Below are 14,488 nucleotides of genomic sequence, written 5' to 3'. Positions count from 1 at the left end.
CTGCATTGCTGCAGGAACCCTGCACAGCCACTGTTGCACTGCTGCAGGAACCCTGCACAGCCAGCCAGAGCTGCACTGCTGCAGGAACCCTGCACAGCCACTGCTGCACTGCTGCAGGAACCCTGCACAGCCAGAGCTGCACTGCTGCAGGAACCCTGCACAGCCACTGCTGCACTGCTGCAGGAACCCTGCACAGCCACAGGAACCCTGCACAGCCAGAGCTGCACTGCTGCAGACAGCTCAGCTGACACAGGCAGCCTCACAGCTGGAAAAGCTGGGTTAGCTCAGACTGGAGGGCAACTGCTCATGGATTTCCCTTATGGGGCAGCTGCTCATGGCTTTTCCTTGTGGGGCAATTGCTCATGGCTTTCCCTTATGGCCACTGAGATTCACAGTTTGGGGCCCTGGCTGCTCACTTTGGGCCATCTCAATGCCCAGCTATCCCAGCAAGGCACTCTGCATCCTCCAGCTGCCCACATTTTACACTGCCAGCAGCCCCTGGGCTCCTCCAGATCCGTGTTACCCTCTGCCTGCCCAGGAGCTGATAAACTGAGAGAGGAGCAGCAAGGAGACAGATTAAAAGGAAATTCTGACAGCCAGAAACGTGGCTGTTTCTTTTGCAGGGATCTCCTGTCCAGGCCCCATAGCAATGTTAGCACCCTGAGGGTGGCACATACAAACTGGTGTGTGAGGGGCAAGGGCCCTTTAAAGCCGTGGAAAATCTTGACAGCACCTGTTTGCAGAGATTTATTTCATGTGGGTGCAATGCCTCATCCTTAAATCTAATCTTAGGGAGAAGGTGTAGGAAGAACTCCAACTAATTTCATTAATTCCAGATCAGGGGCTGAAAAAAGCCCCACTCAAACGAAATTCTAAAGCTTTTAAATTTGAAAAAAACCCCAACTTTTTTCTCCCTTTCCCACATTAAGGCTAGAAGGTTGGGTTGAGACTGGAGCCATTATTTGGATTTGAAAGATCACCCTTCAAAAATACCTGTTCAGTCAAGTGCCGAGAACTGGAAAAACAGATCTGGCTAAACACAGGTTAGAGTCAAAGTGATGTCCAAGGGAATTGCTCACCTCTGGAGTAAGCACAGCCACAGCAAACTACTTGTGCAGAAGAGTAATTAACCTCGGGTTGGTTTTCATGAGCAGGGGTTTGGGAGGATTTCTTGTGCAGACCGCAGCATCACCCACTCCAGGGGCACTGCCCAGTGAGGCTCCTCCCAAGCTGGTCCAGGCTGAGCAGATCCTCCAGAGCCTGGCAGAAATCCTGGCCCCACCGAAGCCAGCCACACCTGCATGGTTTAATCAGGAGGAGGATTTTGTGTCTCCTACTTGGATGTGAAATGAAAACGAGGGGCTCCACTCTGTTCTGCCACTCTCACTCTCCCCTGTGTCAGTCAGACTTGCCTTATTTCTTGTTACAGCTCCTGCTTTTGGGAAGGAACACCCACAGGTGCACACACACACACACCCACCCTTTCTCCAGGCCACCGTGTATTTTCCAGCTTAGCAGGTTATCCTGACGTGTGAAAATGTAAAGCAAAGCCCCATGCCAGCAGTGGCTGCATGTCCTGCAACCGCTGCAGGGGACAGCGGGGACAGGGACACCGTGACCCCTCCACGTGCCAAGAGCCCTCACACGCCAACAGCCCGGCCTTCAAAAACCTGCTGTCCTTGTAAAAGTCACCGTACAGCACGACACTGCTTCTCCTTTCCGACCAGAAGGGCTACACGGGTGTTTGAAATGCTAATTTTGGTGCTTTCTGAAGCACTGGTGACCTGCGGCCAGCCCCCATTCACAGCCCCTGTCCTGCCAGCCTGGCCAGCCAGCTCAGTGAGCTCCTCTCCACCCTGCAGACATTTTCACTATCACTCCTGGCGCTGTTCAGATTCTCAATGCGTGTATCTGGTTTCCAATAGTACTCGGGAAAGGTTAGAGTTTGTTTTAAATAGCTCAGCCATCTGTCCTGCGGTGCCTGATGGGAGCTGCAGGCATCCAAGCAGCCAAAACAGAATTTTTCAAACTGTCACTTTCTCGTTACAAACATTTCAGCTTGAAACAGAGCCGTGTCCTTAAAAAGAAAGTTAAGCCTATAAATTTCTTGTGCATTACACAAACACTGTGAGTCGTGCTTTCGCAGTTTCCTTGTGTTGTTTGAATTTGATCAATGCAAATATTGGGCCTGAACCTCACCAGCACCAGGCACTTTGCAAACCTCATTTGTGTATTTCGAGGCTGTGAACTAAAAATTACTTATAACAGGCAGCCATGAGACAGAACCAAGAACCAAAACAGCAGTAAGGAAAACACTTTGTGAATGGAAATCAGGCACATGGACCTACATCAGTTCCTAAATGCCAGCTGAAGCCCTGGGTTCACCTATTCTAGAAAGTTAAATCAATTTATTCACTTAATTCACAGGACTCACTTTCATAATTAAACATTCATTTTGAGGGAAAGGAGTGGAGGGCACACAGGCCAGCTACGTGCAGCAGCTGATACCCACAACTGCGAATACACAGCTGGAAAAATAAAAAATGGATGAGAAGCAAGCAGTGTTTCCTTAGGCAAATGCTGCTCCACATCAGACAACCAAGCATGGCCCTGCTGGCACCTACCCCACTGTGAAAATGCTGATTGTGCCCCTCGTACTGCCCTGGAAAAGTCCACACAATCAACTACCCCCGAGGAGTATCCAAGGAGATGAGAGACAACAAAGATATATTAATCAGAACAACATACCAAAGTTTATTGATTACTTCAAACAAAAGTTTCTGTAATGAAAAAAGAGCAAGTTGCATTCATAAAAGGTAACATTCACATTCAATTTCCTTGATATAAAGCAACATAAATGTATAAAATTGCATTTAAGTGAAAAAAATGTAAGGTTGCAGTCCTTTTTTGCAAGAAGCTGAAAATGTATCTGCTCATTGCCTGTATATAATTTACATTTTCTATACACTACATGGTTTTTTAAAAAATTCATAGCTGGGAAATTGGATAAATGGTGCAGTATTAGGAAAATTTTTCAACTGTGTGTGTACAAATTCAATTTGAAGCTTTTATGCAATTCCAAGTAATTTATAATATTCTCATAATGATTAGGATTAGTTTTTGAAAAGTCGCTATGACTACACCAAGCTCCACTGTTATCACATAAGAGTTTTAGAGGGAATCTTAATTACTTTCCTTATCTTTCAGTGTCACTAGTCAGTGATAAAACTTCAACAAATTATTATGAGAAAACCCCAGCCTTTTTTCCTTCAAGTTTCTCCACCGAAAAGCCTGTACTGACCTTGACTGTACCTGGGGGCACCGTGAGGGCATCAGGGAACCCACCAGAGCATCCCTGTGCCACTGCTGCCACTCCAGTCCTGCTGCCTCACACCTCACAGACCTGATGAGCGCTTCTCCTGCCTCTCTCCAGCCTCAGAAGGGGCCTCCTGTGTCCCCTGAGCCACCCACAACAGCCGGAATTCTGCTTTTGCCATTGCTCAGTGACAGGGATCAGCTCTCCTGCAGGACCAGGGCACCCAGCCCTACACCAGTGCACTACCTGAAGATCCAAGCCCAAGAAAAAAACTGCATTTTCCCCAAAAGAGCTGCTATTCAAGACATTCCACATGAATTCCACCCTGCACACCTTGGGTTTGAACGTACAGCTATTGCAATGGCTTGTTCCAGCTGGAGACAGGACACTTGGAAAGGCCAAGAGAAAGATTTGGTTCTCAGAAGGCTCTGGCTTGAGACAGGCAGCAGAAATTATCCTGGTTACACGACTATTTGAACAGTTCACACACATGTCAGGTTCCACTGCTCCCACTGACACCACCAATGGAATCCCAGGGGAACAGACTCGGACCCTTGGAACAGAGCATGACACAAAGCAAACTGAGAAGCAAGGTGTCAAGCTTGGGACCATTCGGGCTTGGAATGGCTCTGAATCACAGGAATTAGGCATTTCAGCGCCCATTTTTCAGAGGTTATGTAAACACAAGTCAGCAACCGTGTATTTAAGGAGAATGGTTAGATTTGGCATGTAGAGCACATCTCCACTGCATTCATCACATACTTGATCTGTAGGCACCACATTTCTGCAAGGAAAGCTGAGCACGGGACAAGGTCTGCAAGTCGAATTCTAGGTCTGTGAAATGAGCTAGGAAAATGGGAAAATCAAAGAGAAGCAGGAAATGAGAGCTTTGCCCATGGGCACATGCTGGCAGTGCAGCTCCTGCCCTGCATGCAGCAGGCCATGCACTGAGGCCAGTGCAGAGTGTATGATACAGTGCTCCTGTCCATCCATCCCTCCCGTGCTGGGCGGGGGCAGAGCAGCCCCAGGGACTGTGCACTGCCCTCTCCCACTCAGGTAAGGCCATCCAACGTCCTCATGATGCACGAGAGGATTTGCCAGCAGCCGAACCGCAGGGATGGCAGCCAGAGAGCAAGACTTGATTCTTCCAACAATTAACAGTCTGCAGTTCAACAAATTTGGTGAGGGGAATGTTCTGTCTATCCCAAATTGTTCTGTTGACACAAAGCTGAGCGAGCAGGAGCCAAACCCAGCAGCAGTGCAGAGCTTGCTGCTTCTGAAAGGAGCCCCCAGGCTTCTCCCAGCAGCTCCTCTGGGGGACATCAGCACAAGGCAGGGACTGTCTCACCACCCAGCAGGGGCACACAGCCTGCTCTGTCACTGCTCATGACTTAACACAACAAAACAAGCTGCTCTTTCTGCACATGAAGTATCAGAGAGAAAAAAAAAAATATTGAGAGTCAGGCATCTCACCTCTGCTGTGCAGAACCTAAAGAGGAAAGTTCCTACTACCATGGTACAGGTAGATTTAAAAAGAACATGCCAATTTAAAAAACAAAATGTAAAATGAAATCAGGTTCATGTATTCAATTTTAATCTGTCTTCTTTTTTCTTAGTGCAAATAACTCAAGATGCAGTTTTATACAGCTGCAGGTTGACAGGCACAGCCCATGTCCCTGGGATCAGCCAAGGACCACACTGTCCCTCACCCTTTCAAGTGTTAGAGCCACTGCACCGTGCAGTAATGTGAGCACAGCCACAGGAGCCTGGGCACTGGGGCTCAGAGTCTGGCACAGCTCAACTTCTGGGATTCCTTTTCCCCCACAAAAGCTTCCTTCCATCACAAACAGCCACAGAACAACCTTTTCTTCACTCTCCAGCAGGAATAAACCATCAGCAAACTGGTTGTGGGAGGATGCTCTGGCACTTCCAGCACTGCAGGTCTTCACACGGACACCACTGCTGTGGACACACCACAGACTGTTTCCAGCTCCACCTGGAGGAGACAGTGGCCAAGATTTCTCCCAAATTTTCAGTGATCCTGCTGTGCCCATCTGGGAACCCATGGCTGGGGATGGCAGCTGCCAGCCAAGGCAGCACAGTCCCAGCACCAGGACCAGGACCAGGACCAGAGAGGGGCTCCAGGGCTGCCTCCACCTTCTGTGTGAGGGCAGCAGCCTCTTCCCAGTGCCTTCGGGGGGCTGCAGGGGAATGTGACTGGGTTGAAGTCTGTGCTACTTCTTTGGTCAGGCAGAGCAGGAGCTAGAGCAGCCCTGCTGCTCTCGGGCAGATCTGCAGCAGGCACAGAAGCCCCACAGTGTGAGATGGGGCTGGCACTGCACTCTTGCACTTTGATCCATGCTGTTTGGGTGAACTCCTAACGATGCTGTCTCAGCCTCCAATGATGCAGGATTTGGCAGAACTGGTTTTTCTGGGAGGGCAGGGAAGCCTCAAGACCAAAGCCTAACGTGGGGCCAGTGCCCTGGCTGCTCTCCCAGCAGGCTGCTTGCAGTCCTTGGTGCTATCAAAGGTCACTGCCAGGTTAAAACCATGGGGTTCCTACAGCACGACAATGTTTGTGTGGAGCACTTTAAGGTATCCTGAGAGGATATCTTTCTGCCAAATTAGTAACAGCATCTTCAGCCTTCACATAACCATTCTCTATACGTTTGTATGACACTAACACAGGCAGATCAAAGGGGCCAGCCTGCAAAAATCAGAAGGAAAACAAACATGTATTGCAACTGTTACATTCCCAAACCCATAAACCTTTCCCTGGGTTATTAAAAAAAATTATATATAGGAGAAGAAGAATGATTAGGCCATGATAAAAGTGCCAAATATCATTCACAACCAAGTAATCAGATGATAAATAAATTTTCACAATTTGCAAAACGCTGCATGAAGTCCAGAAGTGGCATCTGCCCCACTGTCCCCTGCAGCTCCTGTGCTGGGCCAGCCACCTCCCAACAGCAGTCTGCCCCAGTATGTGGTGGTGGAGAGCACCACCTAATGCCAGTGGGGAAGGACTGGCTGCAGGGGCTGGGTGCCAGCTGCACTGGAGGCTGGCAAGGCTGGCTGCTGGCCCTGCCAGGCCCACAGATCTGATTTCTTTAGCAGCAGGGGTGGGCACGGAGGTGCGAGAGGTTTGTAGATAGTCTGCAGGTTTATGTTTGCAGCTCACCACACATAACATCTCTCCTAAGTGCAGAATTGTGAATTCAATTAGGCACTTTTACTTCTCTTATTCTGCTATTGGCTTGCTACAGAGTTGACAATCAGCTCGTAGGAGGATGCTCTGTGTGTGCAGACACACGGACAGCGAGACACGCCTCTGTCCCGTGTGCTGACACACACAGACAAGTACATGTGTTTAGTTCCCATCTGTGCAGATGAATTAAAACATACTTATTTCTATCTGACAGAACAGCATGCACCCTAGAGAAAGGGATTTTGGTACCATTCAGATGCAATACTGGAATCATTTTAACAACTGAGATTTCCATCCTTCACTGTAATGTATCAGCTTTTATAACCAGTGTTAGCACGATTCAGGCTGCACTCAAATTAAATTTTGTGCTAATACTAGACTGAAGTAGCAGTTAGATTGAAAGATTTGTTTACATATTGCCAAATATTTGAAAGGATCTGTACAGATATGGGATTCTGAAGTTGGACAGTACAACATTCCCAAATTAAAATGCATCCCAAGCATTGCATCTCCATTCCACAAGGACAGGTGCCCCACACCGAGAGTCAAGAGGATTACAAGAACCATGGTTTAATTGATTTGGAGGGGGTTACATTTGGTTAATCAATGCCTTAAAACCATCCCAATCCTCAGCACAGGGTACCTGTTACAACACATTAGACTCATCTGAGAATGTTCTTAAAAGAAGAGGTCTGACAGAAGGTCTGGCCGACAATGAATCAGGTGCCTTCCTGCTGCTCTGCAACAGCGAGGCAAAGAGACTTATAGCACACGAGTCCTGGGCCTGCCTGGTCACACAGTGCAGGACACACAGCCCCTCTCACAGCTGCCCCGTTTCACAAAGGATGGGGCAGCACACCGTGACCAGCACCGCCTGGGTCTGCAGTGCCAGAGGCATGGGGGGTGCTCAGAAACTGCCCTGCTCCTCAAAGTGTTTGCAGATTCACGCTGCAGGTGCTTTTGAGGGAGCAGAAGACATCTCTGATCTCCTCACAACTGGTATTTTAGAACAGCAAGTAATGGTGGAGAGCTGCAGTGAACCCAAACACCAGGGACAGGCAGTCAGGGTGCTTGGCTGTGGGTGACCCCACCAGTCCCACAGTCAGCAGGTCCAGGACTATCCCTTGATGTGAGGCTCGTGGGCTGTGATCGCTCACACAAAGCACAACAGCAGCACTGACAAGTGGGATGGACTGGGGAGCTCCTCCTAGGTCAGACAGCCCTGAGCCATTGGACAATTCACCCAGAGGACAACCAGCATCAATTCCACCTTGCCCCACTCCTGTCTGGTCCACTGAGACAAAACTACAGCAAGGAAGGAGAGCGTAACCAGCTTTGTCTGTGTCCACCTCACTTGGACACCCTGAGCACGACCAGCTCACCCAGCTGAGCTGCAGCAAGAGACCCCAGGGCAAGAGACAGACGAAATATTTAAGCAGAAGATTTAAATTAAGGCAAAAGGTGGGGGAAAGCGAGGTTCTGCTGTGTGAGCACATCTAAAAGGGGGTTTTCAGGAGTTAGGCATTAGAAGGAAGAAGAAAGCAGTGAGCAAGCAACACATTGCGACTCAGAAAGGAAATCACCTTATTCACTCCAAGAAAAGCTGTGATTGCTGGAAGTTTGAGAAAGCATGAAGATAGTGGATGTTCCTGAGGAAGGAAGGCGCTTCGTTACCTAGTTCACAACAGCACAAAAGACAGAAAATTGCAGTACAAGAAAGAGAAAGGCAGAAACCAAGGAAAACACAAATGCGCCTTGCAGTTAAAAAAACAAACAGAACCAAAACAAAATAAAAACAACCACCACATTACCACACAGAAAATTTAATAAAGGCTGAGCAGAGCTGATGTGCTGTTATAGGACACTGGGAGTGAAACCCTGTCCCTGACTGGGATCAAGGGCAAATGCCCAACAACCTGGCCTAAGACTTTCCTCCCCTTCCAGAAGGGACCCTTGGCCACCAAGCTGTGGTTCAGGCTCCCATACAATGTCCCTAATTTTGGTTTTCACTGTGTGCTTCCCTGGGGACACTGATCTTTATTCTGTTTCAGTATCAAGATCAGGATTCTTAACGAGGGTTTTGATTTGAAATCATCGACCTGGTCCTAGATGCCTTTACAAACCAGGCAGCTGACTCTGGTGTCTGATGGCTGGCACAGATATCCAGAGCTGGTATCTCCTTCAGGCACTTACAATAAAGCTCTTACTCAAAATGTACATTTAAATATGGCTCAGCCTATGTTTAGTTTGGGATGCACATCTGAAGAGACTTTTCTAGTTGACGCTCACTTTACTTTGCTAAGTGATTTCACAAGAGCCTTTGTTAAATGAATAAAAAGCACTCTTGAAAGTAAGTATTGCAAGAGGGGCTGGATCTTTGCTCAGCAGCTGAAGGCAGAAATGGGTCACCTCCCAGGTGAGCTGAGCTGGGGCTCAGAAATCCCCAGGTCACCCTTGCAGGGCACTGGCCCCAAGCTCTCCTATGTCTGCAGTTGAGAGCAACTCACTCCCAGCCATTCAACAGGGGTGTCCAGCTAGAAACTACTAAATCACACCCAAGTGGAAGGTACATGGATCCTCACAAAACACAACCACAGCTCTCTCACCATCTCCCCTGTTTTCACCTTCAGTGATGCCCATCCCTAGGAGTGTCCAAGGCCAGGCAGGATGGGGCCCTGGGCAACCTGATCTAGGAATGGCATCCCTGCCCTGGCAGGGGGCTGGGACTGGGCGATTTTAGGGAGCCTTCCAACCCAAACCTTCCTGTGACTCCTTCAATGGCCAGGGGTGGGCGTTACCTGACTGCGTGTGAGCCCAGCCCACGTCCCTTCAGCTGTGCCCTGCTGCAGCCCTGGCACAGAAAAACCCCAGGCGTGACCAGAGCTGACCCTGCTCCCACTGCACAGCACCTGGGGACACAGCCAGGGGAGCAGCCCTGCCGTTCTGACACAAAAACAAACAGTTCTTCTCAGGACAAGATAGAGGCTGTTTGGTGATCGGTTCAGGCTGGACAAGGCTTATGCTCTTCTCTAGGAGACACCACATTCCCACCCAGGGAAGGCACAGCTTGACTCTCTCCCTGCTGCAGATCTAGGCAGGATTTTCAGAATAACTTTTGGACATGTGAAAGAGCAAGGCAAGACTCTAGAAAGCCTTCCTTGAGACACGAGTGGTATGTGCTATTGTTAAAGGTTCATCTGGTGCCTAAGGGTAAGAACAGTCTTCCTAAAAACACAGTGTGATACATCACCTCCATTCCTTACCTGATGATTTTTCTCTTTTATATTTTTTAAAACTATTAGAAGAATTTCTGGGAAAAGGCTGATAAAGATCAGGAGAATTATTGCCAGCCATGTGGAAACAGAAGTCAGCATATGAGCAAATACAAAATACATTCTTTGCTGCTTCAAGAAAGGCCTGAAAAAGAAAGGACACAAATAAATTCTGGTTAACATGGGTTTTCCAAGAAGATCAGAACCAAAGGAGACTTCAGGTAAAGCTATTAGCAGTTCTGCCTCCCTTTCAGACAGATGGATACAGCACAGAAACACACTGTCCATCCTTCTCCTAATGCATCTTCTGCCTCCAGCTGCACTGTTTCTGAAGAGTGCCATGAGCCATTTTGCATCTTCCACAGCTGTTTCTTTTCAGGGTGGGAAGGGGTTTGAATTTAGCCACCATCACTGATAAATTATTCACCTCATCAAAACCCAGGACATTTTATTTCAGTGTCAGGCTTGGCTATAGCTTCTGGTTTGGTTTTGACAGGGGAAATCCAGAGTCTCCCAGTCACAACAGGTTATTTGCCCCTTCCTCCTTTCCTTGATGAGGGAGAGCAACCAAGAGCTGCTTGTGAAAAACACCTCATCAGTAACTCATGACAAGGATCCCAAAGCTGTTTTTGCTTACTGTTAGATCAAAAATATTGAGCTATGCAAGTTAAACAGTAGGAAGAGTTTTCAGTAGAAAATTCACATTTAGGATAGAGATGTGGCCAGATTGCAGATCTGGATCTGTTGGTCAGCAAGAGTTAACTGAAGAGCTAAAGCTTGTGACCCCACACAAAATACTGAAATCTGTTTCATATCCTTATTAGCAGGTTGCTGGATCAGGGATCCAGCCAATATCCCATGGCAAAGCACAGGTGTAAAACAGAGGTGCTGTGAATGTCAACTGAACATTGACTGCAGCACAGGAAATACAAAACTGTCATGTTTGTAATGTACTAATGTCACCTGCTTTTGCAACACATGAAACCTACAATCCTGGGTGCACTCACATCAATGAGAATTTCTCCTACTCAGATCCATCATTTCAACACCAGGACCTGGCTTTCTCCTGCTTATTTTCCCCTCTGTCCCAGAGGACCAGGTCCCCTTTCCCTGCATCTGCCTCACCTGTTCCTTCTGTTTCACTGAGGTTCTTTCCACCTCAAGTTCTTTCTGTCTCTCTCCTCCACGTGCACAAACAGACCCTAAAAGGTTTCCTCTAGAACCTCCCAACAAAGACAAGAGCCTCAAGCAGCAGAAAAGCAAACACCTCGTGCCCAAGCCGAGCACCTGGATGATGCCCAGGGTGTTCTCTCTTCGAGGCTCTTCCCTCCGCTGGGCTGAGGCCTCCTCCCACAGCTCTCATGGTGCAGCAGCCTCCTCCAGCCCTGCCTTTGGGGCCGTGGGGGAGGCAGCCCTGTCCCAGCCAGCAGGGGAAGGAGCAGCCCTTGGCACCTGCCAGCCTCAGGATGCCCTGAGGAGGGGGTGCTGCACTGCCAAAGCCAGCACCGGCACTGCCCTAACAAAGGGGAAAGGGAACGGTACTTGCCAAATGACTCCTCCCCAAAAGAATGAGAAAAACACATAGAAAGCAAGGGAGCCCCAAATCACAAAGTGGTTCATCCACGTCCAGAATCGGGTATCTAACGCTAGCTGTGGGAACAGAGAGACAAAAACAGGCTTTAGATGCACAGTGCATTGCATTGCATTTATGTGACATTTCAGACTGGTTTCACATTAAGGCTGAAGGTTCTCCAAACAGCTACCTCTGTGCATATGGGCACCAGGAAAAACATTTTCAATGTCCACAGTCTGGCAGAACGTTAGCAGGGAAACAGTGGCGTTCTAATTGTAACTGACACTTTTAAATGGAATAAATTTGATGCAAGCCCTGATCCTACAGGAAAGAAACATCTAAAGGTTACAGGGACTGTAATTGCCTCCTGTCACCACCTGCTGTCCTGAACCAAACACAAAAGACCTTTTGTAAGGTCTTATGCAAACAGTTTGTTCTGGAAAGCTCCATGAAACAAAATAGATTTGCTATTGTTATTTGACACACGTGCTTTTGTGATCACTTTGGCACTCAGCCTTGTCTGAAACAAGGTGGACAAACCCAAATTCTCTATTGCTCCTCTCCTCTTGCTGCAACTAAACATCAAGAGGTGAAAGTGTGAGGAAAAGTCAACCATAACCAACTGCAGTCCTCAAAAGAGGAGAAAAATAGAAAAATAATTTAAACAAAACAAACACTGTAAGAGCACAGACTACACGAAGGAAAGCATAAGCAGGTTCTGCCTCTATGGGAGAAGATTTAAGTGTGGTGGGAAATACTCAGACACTTGAGCACATTCAGCCCAGGGTTTGTTTCACAGTGCACACCAGCCTTGGAAAGGCCTGCAAGGAGTGCCCGAGAAGGAAGGGAGGTGCTGACCTTGAGAGTGACGGTGAACACCAGCACGGTGAAGACAATCGTCCCAAAGGTCCAGTTCCCAAACACCTGCAAAACACACGGCACTGCCACAGCGTCCTGGCCTCCTGGGAGGCACAGCACGGGGACAGGGACAGGCAGGGAGCAGGGGAGGGCAGGGACAGAGCCACAGAGCCACGGGACAGGGACACGGGCGCTCGGCAGCTCCCGGCACGCGCCTCGCACGCCACCCTGAGCCATGCAGTGCCACAGACAGACAGGTGACAGAGCTGGGATGTGACAGGGACAGCCTCCTACTAACAGCAATGTCAATGAGGACACAGTCACTGCACCACCTGCAGCTCAGGGTTTCTTGGCCATTTACTCAGTGTCTGCTTTCTCGCCACACCCATCATCATCATCATCATCATCATCTCTGCAGTCCCCTTGCAGAAGGCACCAGTGGGTACTGGTGCTGTCCCAGCTGGTTTGTTTGTGGGTACTGGGGACTATGCACACAAAGGAAAGCAGATACTGTCTATAAATCCAGTGATGGCAATGAATGGGAGAGATGCTTACCAAAGGCTGTCAAGTTCTGAATGCATACATTAAAACAGAAAGTGAAATGTAAAAGTTTCCAAAAAATGCAAAAAAATTAAAGTCAATAGGAGTGAAAAACGAGTCAATCAAACATACATGGATATTATGAACAATTGCTGGTAGCAGTTCTTACAGGCATAAGTGTTTACAGAACAGGACATAACCACAGATCTTATTGTAGTGCCACATAGATTTGACCTCTGAAGGCATTTGCAGAACACATCAGTGCTTCATGTTTCATTCCAATCCAGCCAGAATGGCTACAGATACAGAAGAGCACTGATCTGACAATACAGGGGCTTGGCTGCATATAGCTGGGGCCATAAGTGCTGGCAGTGATGCAGTGTATGGATGTACATACAGAAATTTCATCAGCTTCTCTCCAAGTGTTAGCCGCTAAAAAGAGTTTTGGTGTTTTCAGGGTCACTTGTGATGGTGTAAAGAAGTTTCCCATCAGCCAAGATCTAATAACACACTGCACATTCCCTTGGGGAAAGGGTCCTGAAACCACTCAGGCCATCTGAGCAGCTGCCCTGCACTAATGATTTGCTCTGTACTCAGTTAACCAGCAAAATAAGAAAAAATGAGAAAAAAAGGAAAAATAAAAAAACCCTCCATCTTTTTTCCTCCTCTTTCTGTGCAAGTTAACCCCAGCAGCTCCCACAGCAATGCAAGTGCTCATCCCCACAGCAGAGGCACAAGCAAGCAGGCAGCAGGGACAACAACACCCTGATGCCACCAGCAGCTGAGGACTTGTGGTGGCTCCAAAAGAGAGCAAAAGGCCAGCCCAGCCCTCCCTGGGGCAAAGAGGCTGAAACCAGAGCCCCAGGCATGCAGAGCACACAAGGAGCCCTGCACCACGGCTGCCCTAGGGAGCACCATCTCAGCAAGGGGGGCTAACTCAGCTGCTCACAACCAGCCCAGCACGTGCTCAGTTCCAGGCTGTCGCTGGTGGAAGGACAGACAGACACTGCCCTGCCCTGGGCCAGTGCCTGGGATCCCACACAGGAGGGGAGAGCACTGTGCAGAGTGTGTTGCACAGAGCTGTGTGTGAGCCCAGTCCTTTTACCTAGTGAGTGAACCAGCTCTGCCCCGTTTCCATGGCGATCTGGAAATGTTTTATTTCAAGCATTTGCTGCAGGATCACACCATAAGCAAGGCTCCACTGTTGGACAAGACTGGAGACATAGTGCACAGCTCAAGCAGATATTCCCTGCCAGCACATCAGAGGCAGCACACAACACAAACACTCCTCTTCCTCTCTCTGGGGCCATTACCTTTCCGTTGTCTTCCAAGGACGAGTTTTGGAAAAGAAAATAAACCCAAAGAAAAACACGAGTCCTTCAAAGGCGCCCAGAAAGGTCCAGTAGAGGAAGGGCCTCCACTGCAGCATGGCATTGTCTGACACCTTCCTGCCAAGAGATGGAGTAACAGCACCATCAGCACAGGCCAGGCTGTGCTGCACAGCTCCTCACAGCAGGGCTGGGGGCTTGGAGCCAGCCCTTGCAGAGGAGCCAAGGGGGGAAACCACAGAAATACCTGTCAGGACATAAAGAACACTTCTAATATCAGCTGCTGATCATGGGAAATCACAAGAGGTTCAGCATATGAATTGTTTTGTCTCTCCCTCTAGTAAAACTTGGATGAAAAAAGGCACAAAGTGAACAGAGGCAATGCTGTCC

The 14,488-nt window shown here is 48.6% G+C and overlaps 2 long non-coding RNA genes across 2 annotated transcripts; both read right to left on the bottom strand.

Annotated features, from left to right (window-relative positions):
- Positions 1-2,726: 2,726 nt before the first annotated feature.
- On the bottom strand, positions 2,727-9,944 carry LOC118698699 (uncharacterized). The gene is made up of 3 exons (XR_004981933.1): positions 9,791-9,944; positions 8,111-8,201; positions 2,727-6,023 (listed from the first exon to the last, which is right to left on the bottom strand). It is a non-coding gene; the product is annotated as an uncharacterized LOC118698699 (long non-coding RNA).
- A 1,404-nt stretch (positions 9,945-11,348) lies between these two features.
- On the bottom strand, positions 11,349-14,225 carry LOC118698700 (uncharacterized). Its single transcript, XR_004981934.2, has 3 exons — positions 14,084-14,225; positions 12,231-12,296; positions 11,349-11,449 (listed from the first exon to the last, which is right to left on the bottom strand). It is a non-coding gene; the product is annotated as an uncharacterized LOC118698700 (long non-coding RNA).
- Positions 14,226-14,488: the final 263 nt, after the last annotated feature.

Source organism: Molothrus ater, chromosome 14 (assembly GCF_012460135.2).
Source record: "Molothrus ater isolate BHLD 08-10-18 breed brown headed cowbird chromosome 14, BPBGC_Mater_1.1, whole genome shotgun sequence".
In the NCBI taxonomy this organism is placed as follows: Eukaryota; Metazoa; Chordata; class Aves; order Passeriformes; family Icteridae; genus Molothrus; species Molothrus ater.
The sequence above is the reverse complement of the archived record's forward strand: the minus strand, read 5'-3'. Positions and strand labels throughout refer to the sequence as shown.